This window comes from Cavia porcellus, unplaced genomic scaffold, assembly GCF_034190915.1.
Source record: "Cavia porcellus strain 051 isolate PalLab524CR breed Dunkin Hartley unplaced genomic scaffold, mCavPor4.1 scaffold_19, whole genome shotgun sequence".
NCBI classification, from domain to species: Eukaryota; Metazoa; Chordata; class Mammalia; order Rodentia; family Caviidae; genus Cavia; species Cavia porcellus.
This window is the reverse complement of record NW_026947502.1, coordinates 26,596,658-26,615,551: the sequence shown is the minus strand read 5'-3', so window position 1 is coordinate 26,615,551 and position 18,894 is coordinate 26,596,658. Positions and strand designations below refer to the sequence as shown.

Below are 18,894 nucleotides of genomic sequence, written 5' to 3'. Positions count from 1 at the left end.
CCCCCCACTCCAGTATCCTGCATATTTCTGCCTAGCCCTAGGGTCCTACACTGAGCTGGGCTCAAGCAACACAGAGCCAGGCTCAAGTCAGGTTGAATCCACATGCAGGGTAGGTCTAGAGAAACAAAGGGCTCCTCTGCGGCTCCCAGACCCCACGCTGTCTCTGCGAGGGAGCTCCGGTATGGGCAAAGCAGCCTCTTTGCCTGCCGGGCCTGGGAACTCTACCTACCTTGCAGCTGCTGGCAGCTCCTGTATTGCAGCTCGCCCCTCAAGGACAGGGTCTCACAGCTCCCACGTGGCCTCTGGGGACAGGTTCTCTGGGGCCCTGCTTTCTGCATGGTGGCCCTGATCAGTGCCCTCTAGTTCAGGCAGCAGCCCTGGGCCTGGAAGCAGCAGGGTGCTGTGAAGGTTTGGAGCACATCACAGAGCCCCCATGCCCACCCGGCACACAGCCCGTGAATGAGGAAATCCAAGAGGGTAACCAGAGTGGCTGCAAGACCCAAGGGAGAGACCCACCCCACAGCCAGCCTGCCCCGGAACCCAGCTGCTACACTCAGCACTGAGCCACAAAGCATAGGCGGGCGACAGCCGTGGGCCTGTCAAGGGACAGCAGGACAGTGGCCTCTCCAACGGTGAGGGAGGGAGGTAGGCACCTGGGTGTGGAGAACAGAGCTCTGCCTCAGTACAGGAAAGTCATGCATAGCTGAGGGGAGGGTGATTCACCAGGCTTCACTACACATTTCCTTCTGTAAACTGGGCAGAGAAAGCCCTTAGCACTTGCCTCAGCCCAGGCCCGCCTTGGAAAGAACACCCCAAATCTGGATGTAATACAACTGTGGCAGCAGGGGAGAGACAGTCCGAGATGAGGAATGGTAAAAAGACAAATATTTAGGGAGCACTGCTACGGTGCGCCCTTCAAGGATGCGCATGCTGGAAGCCAGTCCCTGGGACCGTGGAGGTCAAGTATAGGAACCTTTAAGGAGCAGAGCCTCATGCAAGGTGGTTAGATCATTAGGGGTTCTTCACTTGCAAACAGATGAATGTTGGTCTCACAAGTAAGTGGGATCGAGAGAATCAGGTCCCCAGAAAACAAGTTGTTATATAAAGTGTGAGCCTGGCCTTTTCTAGTGTCTTGCAATATATATACATTGGTATAGCTTCATGGTACCAGGTAGGCTTATGATGGCCTCCTGCAGAGTGAGGTGTGGAAGACTGCAAAAAGGCTTCTGGATAGCTGAAGGATCCAGTCAAAAGTTGAAGGCCTGGAGCTGACCGTAGAGTCCTGTGCAGCAAGGTTCAGGAGGTCAAAGGGTCTGCACTGGAAGCCAGGAAGCAGACACCCAAGACAAAGGTGAAGACTGGACTCCCTCCTCCAAAGAAACAGAAGCGAGCCTTCCTTCTCCTCTCCTCTTTTTTAATTCTATGCAGGCTACAGGGATATTGGTTGGTGCACTCACACGCAGGCTGGGTCTTCTCTCTTCAGTAAATCCATCCAGAACTGTGCTAGGCCAATCCGTTGGGTGTTTCTTACTCAAGCTGACACAACAGTTAACTATCACATCATCTGTCTTGAGGTCCTCACCAAAGCCAAGCAGAAGCCAGCACACCCCTGAAACTCCAGAGCTGTGAGCTCAACATTTTTCCGTATAAAGGTGTTTTGTTGTAACAACAGAGAATGGACTGAACCAAGCGTCTCTCATGGGTTGGGAGTTGATCCACACTTTAGTCATCGCTGCTGGCGTTGGTTTAGTGCTTGCAGAAGGCCGGCTCCATGGCCGGCACTGCACACTCTACCAGTGCTTTACTTTGTCCCACTTCACCCTCACAAAATGTCTGTGGGTCAGTGTTATTATCTTTGTTTAATAGGTGACAAGTGATAGGACAGCCCAAGATCACACGGCTAGTGAGCACAAGGCTGGGGTCCACACCTGGTCTCCCAAACAGTTCCATATTGCCTAACGGACAACAGTGATAACAGCTAAAGTGCATGCACCACTCACTAAAGGCAGGCAATCTTGTAAATACTTTGCATTTGTTAACCTATTTAATTTGTCCAATAGTTCTTTAAAGTAGATGTTTCCATTATGCACATTTTATAGATGAGGAATCAGTACAGAGATTAAGTGACACACCCAAGATTACACAGCAGCCTATAAATGATATCAGCAAGGCTGTACCCAGGCAGTCTGACTCTGGGGTTCTTGAAATGACACATTATTTCTTATCTCACTTCCAGAAGGAAATTTATTACACCCATAGATGAGGAGAGTGAGGCTGAGAACCTAGAAAAGAGCCCAGACAGAAGTGTTGTCTAAATAGGATTGGAATCAGAGGGATTAGCCCAACAGTACGTAGCTCATAAAGACAGGCCTTTATCTGAGCTCCTATTCACTTTGTTCAGATTTTAGGGTCACTGGATAACAGAGTACTGACTCGGTCTGGGGGAAAAAAATCTTTGCTCTGGTGCTCCCAAGTTCTGCCCTCAGTTTAAGTTTTTTGCTTGCAAAATAAAAGTAAACAGATTTCACAGGACAATCACAGTATGGTTAGTACCTGTGGAGACGCAGTTGTCCGTACATAGGAAATCCTCTGTGAGGGTCAATTGCTATTGTGGTGATTGAGTTTACAGTTGGAGAAGAAAAATAATTAAACAATCAAAAGAATAATATATCCAAACTAACAGTAAGGCAATCCACAGCCCAGAAACAACAGATAGGACAAAGGAAAGTTGAATTAGATAGAAATTTTGAACAAACAACTATTATAACAGTGATCAAATTGCTGTTGGCTCTTTTCAAGTCCCTCTGTCCTCTTTTTCCTTAATTAATTAATTAATTTTAATCGACAGATTAACATTATATTTTGATATATGTATACATTGTTCTCCAAGTCTGTTAAAGCACAGGTCATTGTAAATGGGCATCTTAGACTCTTCAAGCTATTATACTGAAATATCATACATGGGGAGGCTTGTGAACAATAGAAATTGATTTCTCATGGTTCTAGAGGTCCAAAATCCAGGTGCTGGCAGATTCAGTGTGCCGGCCTCCTTTTCTTGTGCCTCTTCCTTTCCATTGATTCAAAACACTTCTGACAAATAAAAAATTATGATGTGTTCTTATCCACTCCATTCAGCATGCTTGCCACCATGCAACTTCTACTGCTGAAGTAAAAATGACCATGAGCGATCAATTCAATTCCAAGAGGTCAGTCAAGGGAGCCAGAACAGCACAGCTGAAGACACTCACGTAAGAGGACACCAGGACTGCTTTAGAAGGCAGCAAGACCAGAAAGGTAAGCGTGTTTGAAGCGAGAAAGAGCATCTTGAGGGGGATAAATGACAATGTCTTTTACTATAATAACATTTTTGATAACTGCCTATCCTATTTTTACCAGCCCCTGAAGATAGATTTACCAAGTTTATGGCAATCAGTTTAACTCCTATACTCTGTCAACGAATTATTAGAATTTGAAATGGTTAAAAAGTACAATTGATAGTAACATCAAAATACACAAAATATAGATAAATCTAACAAAACATGTGCAGTATACATGTACTATATACCGGAAACTACCAAACTATAAAGCATGGAAGACATCAAAAGAGACTTCAGTAAAGGGAGATATGGATTTAAAGGCAGGTGCAGGTTAGCTGTCAGTCCACTTTCAGTTCATCTATAAGGTCAGTTAAGCCAACTAAAACCCAAAAAAGTCTTTTAAAAATAGAAGTCAACCTTTATAGAAGAGACAAAGGGACTAAAAGAGTCAGGACAATTTTGAAAAAGAAGTAAAAAGTTGGAGGACTTATGTCTATTGATTCCAAGACTTCTTATAAAGATAACTGTAATCAAGACAGTGCAACACGGGCCAAAGCATAGACTCACAGATCAATGGAATAAAATAGAGTTCAGAAGTAGATTCATAGGTACTTGATTCTTGACAAAGTTACAAAGGTAATCCCATGGAGAAAGAATGGGATTTTCAACAAATAATGTTGGGACAATTAGATATACAAATGCATAAAAATGAAGCACAATCTCTGTCTCATGTCATATAAAAACACTCTTATAAAAACAGTATTTGAAAGTGATTGTAGATCTATATGCATAAAACTTGAAACTATAAAACCAGAAAAATACATTTCAGAACAATCTCTGTGACTTTGTGACTTAGGTAACCATTTCTTAGGACACAACAAAGTATAAAAGGAAAAAGTCAATAAATTGGACTTTATTGAATTTCAGCTTTTTTATTTTGAAAAAAAGTTAACAGAATGAAAAGACCAGTCACAAAAAAAAGATAAAGAAAGAGCCAGTCATAGACTAGAGAAGATCTCTTCAAAACAAAGATTTGATAGAAAGATTTGTATCCCAAATATGTAAAATACTCTCACAATTCACTAATAAAAGAATAAAAATACAGTCTGGACAACATAGTGAGGCCATATATAAAAAAAATTTTTGTTGTTGTTTTCTTTAAATGCTGACAATCCTAAGTATTGGCGAAGGTGTTGAGCACCTGGAACCCTCATTACATTGCTGGTGCAGCTGCTTCAGAATATAGCATCTTACAGAATGAAATATACACTTGCCATGTGACACAATGATCTTACTCTTAGGTAGTCATCCAGCAAAAATGACTGTATGTCCACACAAAGACCCACAGGCAAATACTTATAGCAGATTTATTAAGAATAACCCAAAACTGAAAGCAACCCAAATCTCCATAACTTAGGATATAGACACACAATGGGATGCTACTCAGCCATAATAGGAGTAATTTATTACATTACAGCAAAGCAGATGAATCTTGGAAGCATTATGTAAGTAAAAAAAAAAAACAGGTATAAAACATTACATTCAGTATGATTCCATTTACAGGGCATCCTGCAAGCCCATGGTATAGTGATAGAAATCAGATCCGCCTTTGCCGGGGGCCAGGATCAGGGGTGGCACATGGACTTCCAAGGAAGGGTGAAGGACCTGTTGGTTCTAATGGAAGTTACTCTGTATCTATTGCAGTGACAGTTACACAATTTTATATGTTTTTTATAACTCATGGAATGACACCATTAAAAAGTGTGCATTTTGTTTTGGGTACATTGTGATCCAATGGACCTGACCTTAAAGGAAAAAAAAAAAAAAAAAAACCAACAAGAGCAAACAAGATTGGATAAACAGAAGTGACACCAAAAACACAGTATGTGCGTATTACACGTTCCATCAGCAAGATGCACACAGATCTTTCACTGCAGGGCTTGCGTCCCTCTACAATGTGTGTGTGCAGGAGTGTGTGTGCGTGCATGTATCTCAGTACGTTTACCATTTTCACGAGTTGAACACCCTCTACTTTGTCTGCTTTCTATAAATAGTTGTTTTAAAATTTTGTCTGGAGTTTATAGTTGCTGTCTGTTGGAGGATTAGTTTAATACAAGCTGCTCCAGCAAGGCCAGAGCCAGGATCGAGTGAGACATGAAAGCTGGTGCTGAGAAAGTGATGACTTTGGAGCCGCGGGAATCCCCCAGTAGAAGCACACAGTCAGGGTGCGAATACCGCCTTCCCGTCAGCTGCGGATGGCACTAGGCCACGGTAGTCCCAGTGGAACTGAACCACCCCTGTCGCCTCGTGACTTCGAGCCATCATAACACAATGCATTCCTCCCGAATTTGTGTGACACTGATGTGAACAAATCACTCTATTGCCAGTTTTTGAAGGTAAAACTCATAATTACACGTAGCACACGATAATGATAATAAACAATCACAGTACTCATTTATGCACTTGCAGTACTATACTTATGGTTGTTTTAAAAAGTACTCTTTCAACTTACAAGGACACATTAGCCTCGCACATCTCACGGTTACTGCTTTTCCTGATTGCATCAAGAGGCCGCATCAGGCACTTGGCCTAGACTGTCTAGGTTCATGCAAGTATACTCTGTGATGCCCCTGCAATGATAAAGTCTCCAATGAATTTCTCAGATCTCCACCCATCATTGAGTGACAGAGTGTAGTCATATATTTTCTGGGCAATTTTGTTATTCAGATACTTATAACCTATCTGCAATCCTGATTATACACAGTATTGTCAGGAGGTAGAAAATAATCAGTGTGTCCCACTTTTTAATAAAGACATTTATGTACTTATTCTTTCATTCAACAAACATGAACTGGAACACGGTCAATGCAAAATTGAAATCCAGGACTCTTTATTCAAACAATAGGAAAAAATAAAAGGACTATGAAAGTCCATAGGAAATTTCTTTTTCTTCCATGGTGACTCTGTACTTCTTATGGCACTTTTTATTTGCTATCTGATATTGTTCTAAGTAAAGAAATAATAGATTTTTTTCATTACTAGTATGAATTTACTGCTTGTCTTTATATTGTGCCATTCTAGTCTTAAATACAGATTCCAGGTCATTTAGTACAAAAGCAAAATCACTAAAATTACACAATTTGTTTTCAATGAGTCATCCCAGGAGGGAGCCTCAAGTGGCCACAACACACTCAGGCTGGGAAGAGGAAGAGAAAAATACAATATATACCAAGCAAAGATCCATCTGCTGAAACATTTCCGGGCCCAGGGACACTAGTGGGAAGAATACAAAAGCTCCCAGGTATGGGGGCCCTGAGACATGGGACACTCACACTCATTTGGGTTTCAGGGTGCTGGGTTCCTCTTCCTGCCAGTAACCGGGCTGACACAACCTGCCCTGCCAGGCTAGGGCTAGAGAAGCTGAGAATCCCCAACCCCCATAACCTGCTGCCCCAGCCCAGGAGTGTTTCCAAGCCTCCAGCTAACACGCTCTGGAACCACAGCAGGGATGTATGGAAGTCTCCACCTTGTGGAGACACAACCCCTGGCTCGTCCTACAGTGCTTAGCCCTGGGCAGGGACTATGTTGCTGAGTGTCCCTGAGTGTGTGTGCCTGCTGGGGTGGAGGGCAGTGGTCATCATGGGGCAGGGAGTTGGCGGGCAGGATAGGAAAGCAGGACTCTGTGTAAGCTGAGGCTCCAAGTCCTCTGGTTCCATCAGACTTTACTCACAAAATGCAAATTCAGAGATAAGAATTTCAAGACAATGATGGTGATATTTGTTTATCGTGACCAAGCCTAAGGCACTTTCTTCTGAGCACAGGGCCTGTGGGATGCTGCTGGTCACATGCTCACAAAATTACCCGAGGTGAAGCTCACCTGGAGATGAATCAGAGACACGATTCATGCTGTCTGTTTGTTTATTTATTTACATATTCAGGCAGCAAGCATATTTTAGGTGCTAGGTTAGGTTCTGTGGACAGAGGAGACCACTAGAGAAGATGTCTCTGTCCTTACAAGAACCGCAGGGGCCCCAAGGTCAGGGGCTGCAACCCAGCCTTAGGAGTCAGGAGCGCTTCAGGGAAAAGTGGCCTGAGGCTGAGACCTAGATGATGAGCCAGGTGATAGGGGGCAAAAGAGCACATCAGGCAGGAATGTGTTGTGCCAAAGCCTGAGGCTGGCATCAGTTGGCATACTACAGCAGTAGGCACGGAATGATCACATCCCTGCTCTGAGTGATAGGCACTGTGCCAGCCCACGGGGAAGTCCAAACTGGTTTCTCACTGTAATCTCAATCTCCTATTTATTGCTGTGTTATGAAACACAGTTGCCTGATGACCCACCCTGGGAACACTGTGTCTGTAAGCCTGGTGGGCAGTTATTCTTGAAGATATAAGTAGTCTCTGATTCTCTCCAAGTTCATTTATAACACGGATTGTTGGCCCAACAGTTGGTTTCCCCCATACATGGCTTTGCCAGCCAGGTTTGGTCGAAAGCCTTGCTGGACTGATGCCAGAGTTAGGGCCCTCGATTCTGCCCCGCCTTCCTGGCTTCTTACTCTTCATCGCTCACATCAGCAGGGCAGTAGCCTGCCCCTTCTCCTTCCACCCTGCCCAAAGCCCTCACCCCACAGCCCAAGGCCCACTGCCAGCGGCACCCTCATCACCTCAGCCCATCTTAGGAGTCTCACAGGTAGCAGCCATGTGGCTGCTGCGAAGACAGGAAAGTCTCCTGTAGCCATAATTACAGCTTTAAAAACATCGTGTGACAGGCAAGCTGGATTGTCCAGGATGCCTGAGCCCTTCTTATATAGCTCATTGTGCTGTTTTCCTTTTTGGCCACTTGCCCCTGACCTAGTCTTAGAAAACAGATTAGGTTTTTGTTTTTTGTGTAGGCTGTAGAACAATGTGAACAGAATAAAACAAGTCCATACAAATTACAAAGAAATGAAAAAGAAAAATAACTTCAGGTTCAGCCCTCTAGTTCCACATAGGCAAAAAGCAAGCTTTTGTCCAGAAACTCCTTTTCTAGTCCCAGAACTCACTCTGATTGGACTGGCTTGGGTCACGTGTCAGTCACTTAGCCAATCACTGCAACCAAGGGGAGTCCAGGTGTAGACTGGTGATTAGGACTCAGAGCAGGTCTCCTTCAAAGTGAGTGGGTAGGATGTTGGTGATCTCTGAGTCCTAAAAGGAAATAAGGGGGCTGATTAGTTTCACAAAAGAGGGCGAGGCAGCCAGAACATCCCCCAAAAGTCTCCTGTGCTCTGCCAGCCCTTGCTTGCTGATGTTCATTTCCAGTCACATGGGTGATGTCATGGAAAGAATAACTTTTGGGATCGGGACAAACTTGAATTCCATTTCTGGCTTCTCTCCTGTGCTGTTTGTGGGTCAGTTGGCTACACTTTCTTGAGCCCCCACCCCTCCTATAAGGAAATGCAAGTAAGAACACCTGGCAAGCTACAAAGATCCGTGACATGTCAGGTGCCTGAAAGGTGTAAGAGCTCCATAAATGCTAACTAGCAGCTATGCAAGCAACGTCTCGCACACCCACAAACATGCAGCCTTGGAAAATGCTGACTCAGATTTCCAAACACATTTTTCTCTCTCTCGGGTACATCTTCTCCTTTAGAATCCTGTTCTTCTACACTCACCTACCATGGCAACCACCTGTGCATGATTAAATGGCAGAGAGGTTAAGAATGCACATTTGGAGTCAGAAAGAACTGAACTGCAGTTCACTTAACACCTTTTGAGCTCAAGTTTCTTCATTTATAAACTAACCAAGGCAGTCACCGTCTCATGCGATTGTTAGAAGACTGTTAGAAGTGAGGTCATTCAGGCAACATGCTGAGCACACGGTGTTCAATGAAGATAAGTGTGTGTTACCATCTGCATCCCATCATTTTATACTTATCTCTTAGATAGCAGAATACCTCTTACACTATTGTGTGGGCTTCTAGATGGCAGGGGCTCTGCCTGACTCACCTTCTGCGACTTTAATCCTGACATGTCAATTTCACTGCGTGAAGAGACACCTAGGAGATTAATAAAACACCCTCCTGGGTGTGTCTGGGTGAATCATGGAGGCAAAGCCTGGGTACCATGTTTGGTCCCTCACCTGCTATCCCCATGCTCTGCTTTCCAGTCTCATGAGCTAAGCAGTTTTGCTCCACCGTGCCTTGGATACAGTCAACTGTGGACCGAATCTCCTGAAACCAGGAGCTAATTTAAACCTCTCCTCCTTTAAGTTGTGTGTGTCAGGTATTGTAGTCTATGAATGGGAAAGCTAACTAATACATCCTCATTTCATTTCTGCCCATCCCATCCCCAGCACCCATCAGAGTCTGGTTTCAAAGAGATGCCCAGAAAAAGATTATATAGGATACTGGAGTGAAAGCCAGCGCTCGCCGATGGAAAGCTGTCGGCCTTTAGCGAGGAGGTAAGGTGGGCCTTTCTGCGTATTTTCTCTCACAGCTGCTTCCTCACCAGTTGGCTGCAGTTGTTCACTGCTCCGTGGTGAGATGCACATGGCAGGGAGAACAGAGGCGAGGAGAGAAGGAGCAAACAGACCTCCTCAGATGGGTTCTGCCGTAAGCTCCTCCACTTACTCTTCTGAGGCTGACTCTTGTGTGGTCTTTTGTGAGTTCTTCAGAGACCCCTCCCAAAACTAATCCTCAGTGTGGGAGATGTCACTCACCTCTTGAGGCTCATTGCTTCCTCCACCTGTAACTCTTCAGAATCAGCTACCACCTCCAGCTTGCTGAGAGCCCAGCACCATCTTGTTCCAGCACTCTTGCCCCAAAGGCCTGCATCTAATTCCTTGTATTAAGTAGCTACTATTTTAAATAATTAGTCTGTAGGGAAAGCTTATATAGGCCTTCTGCTATAGTTTGGATCTTGAGTATTGTCCCCAAAAGCTCATATAGTCAAGGCTTGGTCCCCAAAGTGGCACTGTAGGGAGGTGGGAGAAATAAGCAGTAAAGCCTAGATCACTTGGGGTGCCCCCTTGAGGATCTTTGCCTCATTCTTTATCCCTTAGCCATGAGGTGTTTTGTTTTCATTTGCTCCCACCATGATGTGCTGCCTCACCCCAGGCCCAAACACAATGGGGTCAACCGATCATGAGCTGGAACCTCCAAATATGTGAGTCAAAATATATTTTTTTCTCTTTATAAGTTGGTTTTCTTGGGTGTGTGTCAGAGTAACAGAAAGCTTCCTCACAAACTCAAGAAGTCTGATCAACCCCACTGCAGCACCAGCCTCACTTGAATGTCTGAATTTGGGGCAATCAGCAAGCAATTTGGGGCAGTCTACAAGATGTTATCTTGTAGACTTTTCAGACAAGAGCCAGACACCATGCACTACAGTATCCCTTGATTGCAAGGCACAGCGCTCAAGCCCTCCAAACAGTTATTGAAATTTTTCTATCAACTTGAAGTAAAAGAAAAAAATGTTCTTAGGGGAATGGCGAGGCTTGCAGGCCCACCTCACCCAGTCTTCATTCCCTACCCTTTTGTGCTCTTAATGAGAGAGAAAAACTAAGAGTCTGTTAATCAGAGGTTGAGACGATCATTTTACAAAAGCCCATGGTGATCCCTCTTACCACACACTTTGGGTTCAGATATTTGTGTCAGGACTTTCTTCTGAATTGGTCAGTTTTATTTATTATTTTAATAAGCGAGTCAAATTTGCTTTTGGGGGTTCACACACTGAATATCACTATCCCTTCAAGATTTTATTGCCCAGAGGTTCATGGAACCTAAAGCAGTCAGCTAACTTCCCAGGGGCTAGATTCCCTGAACTTAAAAATGAATAAACAGGCTCTGGAATTCAACAGATCTGCTGTTAGTTTCTGGCTTCTCCACTAATCAGCAATCAGATTTTTGGTAGCTTATTTTATCACTCTTTGCCCTAGTTTCCTCATCTGTAAAGTAAGGGTGAAGACAACAGTGTATGCTTGAAGCGTGGTTAACTGAGGAACACATGTAGAGTATAGACCTGGACAGTCTGCACCACCAGGCAGCAGCAAACCCGAGCTCTGCTAGCCCGTGCCTCAGTAGTCTGCACACGCAGGGATGCCGAGGGTCAATGTGAAGCCTTGGGAGTTGGATTTCTATCCTTCTTTACTCTCTGCAGGTCACTGTCTAGTTCCTGGCTCTTCACACTCATTCAACAATTTGTCTCTACCTTGTCCTTCTAGTAAAAATACAGCTACCATCCCTAGCACATTTGTGTTGATAGAAAACTACTTCATCATGTTGAACTTAATGTGTTTTTAAGTCTTCTAGCACCTCAGCCTGAGAAACCTCCCACTGTGTACTCCTGCGAGATTCAGGTACCATCATCCCTCCCTAGCTACCCAGGCATCTCTTCTCCTTCTCACCACATGCCAAATGCTCCTGTACAGAGGATGGCATTTAAAGTACCAAGTGTCAGAGGAACACTAATGATCAGGGCAAGAGTGTTCAGGCTGCACTCTTCCTGATAAGGATAAGAGCCAGGGTGTGTCCATTACCTCTCACTCCCACACTCATCCGTGTCACTTCCATGGTGCCAGCTAGGCTGGGAATCTGCAGATCACATTTCTCAGTTCCTTTTACCGGTAAGGTCTGCCAGTGGGGCCCCTTGCAGGAAAAGTTGGAAGAAAGGAGAAGCCATTTCTTTTAGGTTTCTGATGATGGTTTTTAGCATTAGTAGCCACAACCATAGTCGGCAACTGGACATAACTACAGGTGGCCCCAGCAGCATCTGGGGTATCTCAGCAGCATCTGCAGGAAGATGGCTCAGATTTCTACTCAGCTGTAGTAATGAGGTTCTAACGTGGGAGTGATGATCTTTGCAGCAGCTCAGCCATGCGCATGGGCTCCAGTCCATGCCATGGTAGCAACTTTACATCCTGTCCATTCCACCCTAGTCTCTTTTGCTCTTCAGCTCTTTCAACATCTTTGTAACCAGTTCCCTGCATTAAGTAGCTACTGTTTTAAATTATCAGACTAGCTTCTGATTCTGACACTTACTGTGCTTCTGATTCTTGCTCTCCCAGGTCTATTTTATATTCTGCTGTTTTAGCAATCCTAACTTTCCAGTTGCCTGTCAATTCTGTGAAATGTGATATTTCTCCCAAATGTCCCCCTTCCCTTTAAAAGGTAACTCTGTAGCTCCCACCAAGAATCCTAATTTGAGCTGAAGATGGTAGCTCCATGGTAGAGTACTTATCTAGCGTGCATGACGTTAAAAGAAAAAAATCTTGAGTCTATAACCACTAATTGATTTCAGTTTTGGGAATTTACAAATAAAAACAATGGCAAAGGTTTACTGGGGGTTTTTCTGTGTCAAGACTTGCTGATTCCTCACAAGTAAGTGTGAAAGATATTATTACTCACTTTATTTTGCACACAGGAATTGAGTCATTGGAGCACACCCAAGGTTTGAACTGAAGTCATCCAGTGAAAGATCTCTGATTTTTAACTAATACAAACTATTGCCTGGTAACACATTAAATATACACTGCTATTATAAGATGCATTCTAATTTCAGAGACGTAAACTCCTACACTGTTCTAAAATATGTATATAAATCCTAAAGCTTTTCACTCTGGGAATTCGCTGGGTAGGAACCACTGCCAGAAATGAGAGGGTCATTTTTAAGCCTGGAAACCAAGTTTCTTCCAAGCCAAAAATGTTAAATTCCAGTTAGACTGCCATATTGTCTTCTTTGATTAGGGTATTTTATCCTCAGAAATTCCCTGTAAAAAGGTGAGCATGTACTTGATAAGAGAGTATCAAGGACCCTGCCTTTGCCTTTGACATTTCCCCTAGGAAAGTCTCTTGGTAACAGAGAACTTCTGTCAACTGAGCCAGGTGCTGACTCCTGGAGAGAACAGGGTGAAAACATAGTGTTTGTTCCATTTACCTGCCCAAGGATGGGACCACAGAAAGATATGTGACCCAAAGCAGGCCACTCAGCATTCTCTGGGATTTTCTGGTCGAAACTGCTAGAGAAACTCATCTTGCCCCTTAGACAAATAAGCTGGGTAGAAATAACCCTAGACATCCCAAACCAGGGCCAAAAGAACAAAGAGAGGAGACAGGAGTGTTACATGAGGTTTTATATCAACTCCACCCCTCAGATGGCCTTGAGGAGAAAATAATACTGCTCTTTATAGCGTGCTCCCATTTGAACTTGGTTTCTGTTGCTCACCAAAAGCCTTACTTTCCATCAGTGCAACCCCACTGGTATCTTGACAAAGATTCACGAATGGCTAAAGAGAAAGCCCCTGAGATGACCAAACGCTGGACAGAAAAGTTTAGACGTGAAGCGAGGAGAGGAGATCTCAGAAGTGGGCTTGAGAGATACGAGGCTGGAGGTGTCTGACTTACTCTGTTTTCTGATGTTATAACAGAAGACTACGGCCTGTGTAATTTACAAAAAAAAAAAAAAAAAGACACATTTCCCACAGTTCTGCTGACTAGGAGGGCCAAGACAACGGTGCTGGCACCTAGTGAGGGCCTTTGTGCTGCATAACATGATAGAGAATGTCCTATGACAAGAACAAAAGAACGCGTTAACTCAGCTCTGTTTTCCTTTGAAGCCACCAGTGCCATCACCGGGGCCCCACCTCATGTCCTCCTCTAACTCCAACCACCTCCTCAAAACCCCCACACTTTATCTTTTGGGGAACACATTCAAACCACAACAGTGCCCCACAAGACAGAGGAGCAAGTAAACTAGAAACAAACCAAGAAGCTGCTCCATGCGCTTTAGTTTATGAGAGCTGCAAAGCCAAACAGCAGGAAGAGATTCCCTCCACTCAGAGTGGCCGTGCACCAGCAGGCTTGACACAGGCAGCATAACTTTTCCAAATATCTTCTTCTGTTTCCTGCAGCACAGGCAGCAGGCGTGAGTTCCAAACCTCTCATTTTTGAGCACAAAACCCAAAGTCAAGCTATGTGGCTCCTGCATCTGGCTCAGCTGCATGCCCTGGATCCAGCTGTTTCTCTTCTTTGGATTTGCTTCAATTGAAGCAAAATAATACAGCAGCACACCCCATCAGATTCCCAGAATGTGAGAGATTTTTGGGGAAGAGGGGCTCTGCAGGAAAACTGTCCCAGATGCACGAAACTAGGAGGAAAGGCAGAAGAGACACCTTTCAACAACCCAACATCATGCGGTCAGAAAATGTATTAACTATATCATTTTATTCCCTCTTGATGCTCGGGCTTCTGAGGTGTCACTGAGAAGGGAGAGATTGTATCCCCTGGGATTGGCCAGTTTGCAGAGATAGCAGATGACTGTCTTCAATTTGCCTTTTATGCGCAAACCACGTTATCCAGTTCCCTGTCCTAAACTCTCACGTAACAAGTGACCATGCCCAGGCATCAGATTACTGCAGGCAGTCCAGAAACCCTGGCACTTATAGAAGTTGTTCAAAGTAGCCAATCTTAAGCCTGCCCACATTCCTTCCCTTGGAAACCACAGGGAAGGCTTTGCCCAAGCTTCCTGGTGGTTCCCTGCTTCCTGCCTGACCAGTGCTTCCCTGTATGTCCCTGGTCACACGCTGGCCTCTTACTCCTAGGTATCCTTGAGTACTGGGCCTTCTGTGTTAGTGATAATCATTTCTGTGTCTGTATGCCTTACCATAGCTAATTAAAATAAGTCCTAGGTGCATTTTAAGACAGAAGACCCTAGAATAAATCCCAGCTACAGGAAGACCCAGGCTCATTGTTTCCTGTCTCTGAGTCTCAGTTGCTAAAAAAAAAAAAAAAATGGAGGTGAGGACAAATAACTAATTTGTATGGGAAGAATCATGGAAACCCCAAATGAAAGAAAACGTATGTATCATACACTTAATTCTGTTCATATGGGCTATTACGGTATTTCTCCCTTACCCACCCTTGTATAGTTACCCAAAACAATTGTGGTCCAAAACATATTAAACAGAAAATTACAGATATAAATGTCACAAGTTGTTTTTTTTTAAACTTTGTGAGTTTTAAATTACAAGCTATGTTGAGTAATGAAATGAAATCTTGCACTGGTCCAACCTGAGACGTGAATCATGCCTTTGTCCTGTGTATCAAAACTGTGTATGCCAACCACTTGTTAGTCACGGAGGAGTCATATTGTAGGAGGATTAACTCCATGTTGAGAATGGTTTGTTAGCCCTGGAAGACAGAGGCTTGCCACACTCACCAGTAATGACACAGAACACCGATGGACACAAACGTAAACTTTAAGCAAACTGTAGTCTTGCAAGTAGCTGACAGGGAGCACATGGGCTGTTAATGTATGGTTTAAAATGATCATCTCTCCGAACAAGAAATCGCTGAGTTACAGAAATCTTGGAAGGCTGAATAATGTCAGTCAGAAACAGCCAGTCCTCTTGATGCTCATGACCTGTAATTCAAAATTCTTGAACTCATTTGCATTCCCCTCCCCCACTTCCTTAAAACTTCACTTTAATAATTCATTGCTGACCCCAAGGAGCAAATCTGAATGATGGCTCTGTGTCTTCTCAATCAGCCAATTATTAACACAAAACCATTTCTCTCGTCTCATGACTTAACTGACCCGTCAAGCAGATGGGTTTGGGTGTAGAACAGACTCAGCTGTCCAAGCCACTGACATGGAATCATAGTATTGTGCTTCAAATAATCTTATGTAGTGTAATACTGTGTCACAATGCCATATCATTCACTTAACTTCCTCTCATCATGCAGGTATTGTATCACCACATTAATACCACGAGAAAGGCGAGTTCAGAAAGGTAAGATTGTGTGTATGTACAGACAGAGACAGTGAGAGCTTTTTCCATAACTTTTATTGCAGTGTATTATTATGATGGTTCTATCTTGTTATTAGCTATTATCATGACTCTCTTATTATGCCTACATTGTTTCTTAAACTATATTGTAAATAGTTATGTTTAGAAAAAAGCATAGTCTGTATACCTAGATATATACAGCTTGATACTATCTGTGCTTTCAGACATTCACTCTGAGTCCTGGGACTAGTCTCACGTAGGTAGCGGGCTGTTGTGAGAGTCTACATTAGGAATCCAGAGCTGATCCAGCTAGAACATAAAGAACAGGTAACTTCATATTAAGGTTATAGGTAGAGATTGTCCTGATGAGAACTCACTCCTGAGCCGATAAAAGCCAGAAAGCAGGCCTGAGGTGATGGCACGTGCCTGTAATTCCAGCTACTCTGGAGGCTGAGGCAAGAAGATAAAAAGTTTGAGGCCAGCCCGAGCAACTTAGCTAGGTGCTGCCTCAGAATGGAAAGGGGCCGCCGATGCAGTTCAGTTCAGGTAGCGTGCCCCTCAGTTCAGTCTCTAGTACAGCGAACAAAGGAACAAAACGCCAGAAAAAAACAAAAAACTCAAACAGGGGAAACAGCCATAGAGAAAGAGACATCAATAAAAGCTCCCAGCCAACAGAGAAAACCCTAGGATGGGCAGCAGCCCCAAACTGGGTACCTCCCATCTGCCCACCAAGTTCTTCTGCTTTTCCCTGGCTTAGCCAAGAAGAAAGAGGAGGCGTAAGGAAGAGAAGACAAGAAAGTCAAACTCTAGAAGTTTCCATCAAACTCCGGGAGGCAACTACGTAAGAGAAACTTTAACATTTAGCTTTGGGCACTCCTGGTTATTCTCTGCTAGTGCTGAAAAAATTGCGTTTGCAGATTAAAACAGACAGGCACCCCCATGCCTGTGGAGGCTGCATAAATTAATAAGCCTGTTTAAGTGGCAACTCAGCATTGAATAGCAAAAGTCCTAAAAGGGCATGCTGTTCTTTGGCCAGAATTCCACTCTTAAAAGAGTTTATCTTAAAGATTAACTCGGCAAAGTGCACTGAGATGTATATACAAGGGTATTTATCATAGCTTTGTTTATAGCAGCAAAATTCTGGAAATGACCTAAATATTCATCATAAGGGATCATCTAAATAAAGTGTCACATCCCTACTATGGAACGCCATAAAGACTTCTCAAAAGGATAGTGCAAATCTACATTTGTTGACAGTGGAAAGATGCCTATGATGTACTATGGAATGGAAAAAAAATGTCACAAAACAGTATATAGAGTAGGAATGCAGGTCTGTCAGATTATACACATCTACAAATCGAAGTGTAAATGTGCAGAGACAGGTTTGGAGAAATGATACCAAAGTATGGACTGTTGTTATCTCTAGGTAATGAGATTTGGGGGAATTTTTGTTTTCCTTTTTGTACTCTTATGCTGTGGCAAGATATAGAGTATTTTATTCAACAGAATCCCTAGAGCAGGGTTTTTCGGACATGGAAAAATTCTTTGTTGGGCTAGAAAATGCTTTGCTGTGAGAGGCAGTCTTGTGCATGGTAGGATGTCTAGCAACATCCCTGATTTTGACCCAAAACTGTCCCTCCACGACCCCCACTGTGATAATGTCTCCAGACACTGCCAAATATTCCCGGGAGCAAGCTGAGTCCTAGTTGAGAACCTCCGATCTAGAGGGGGAGAAAAGAAAACTAGATGCTAAACCTGCTTCTTGAAAGCCTTAGAAAGTAAAACAGAGGGAAATGCCCAAGGATTTCCAGTGAGTAGGCAGATAACACAGGGCAAGAAGGCAAGTGGCCAAGTAACATTGCAATCTATTAACCAGATCCAGTCTTTTCTGGATCCCAAGCAAGATTGGAATGTACTGTGGTGAACTGTAAAGAGGCCAAACCAATATGGTGGGCTCAGGAAGACTCAGTAGAAACTCAGCAGGGAGCTGGCAACATCCAGGGAGGCCCCAGACTCACACATGTGGTGAACTTGGGTCATGAACCAGGCAAGTTTTGGGCTGCTGATACAGATTCTTACCAGCTCACTGAGGCCTTTAATACCCCAGCTGCTGCTCTGTACGTGACTGTCAGTTGGTGTCTCCATTCAAAACAGAGTTGTCGGGCTGGGGATTTAGCTCAGCGGCATAAGCGCCTGCCTTGCAAGCAGGCAGTCGTGAGTTCGATCCCTGGTACCAATAAAAACGAAAAAGACCAAAAAAACAAAACAAAACAAAACAGAGTTGTCTGGAGTTTGTCAAGGCTTTGCACTCACAATTGGCCTCTGAAAAATAAGAATTAATATGTATTCAGATGCTAGTTGCACCCCAGGCAACCGTCAGAGACCTTTTCCATGTGTTACTTGTTCAAACCTCATAGCTAGCCTGGAAGTAGTCATGATCACACCATGCTACAGATGGGAAAACTGAGGCACCGAGCACTTAAAATCAATTGCCCAGGTGCCCCTAACTAGCACATCGACCCTGGGTTCAGGCTTGGGCAACCTTACCCTAGAGCCTGTGGCTTTAACCACCCCACTGTTCTGCCTCTGAAGAGGTGTGGAGGGGAAAATGGAATCCCAAGACTGGGGTAACAGGGTTCCTGACCAGAGTGCTGAACAGCTTCTTTTGCCAAAGGAATGTTGCTCACCAGTCGATCACTGCACAAAACCTTACTGTGTTGTCTCATTAAGTACAAAACATGTTGAAATTTGGCTACTACAGAATGGCTAGGACTAGTGGATTTTCCTGTCACAAATAAGCATAATCTAATTTTA

General features: G+C 44.0%; 1 long non-coding RNA gene and 1 pseudogene across 1 annotated transcript in view; both read right to left on the bottom strand.

Moving 5' to 3' along the window:
• Positions 1–4,670: 4,670 nt before the first annotated feature.
• The window catches only part of LOC134470338 (uncharacterized), a 47,797-nt gene continuing 33,573 nt past the window's right edge, over positions 4,671–18,894 (bottom strand). Inside the window, exon 2 of the long non-coding RNA XR_010041298.1 lies at positions 4,671–8,501. This is a non-coding gene — a long non-coding RNA (uncharacterized LOC134470338). The remainder of the gene's footprint in view (positions 8,502–18,894) is intronic.
• The window catches only part of LOC111757801 (centrosomal protein of 57 kDa-like), a 29,614-nt pseudogene continuing 27,308 nt past the window's right edge, over positions 16,589–18,894 (bottom strand).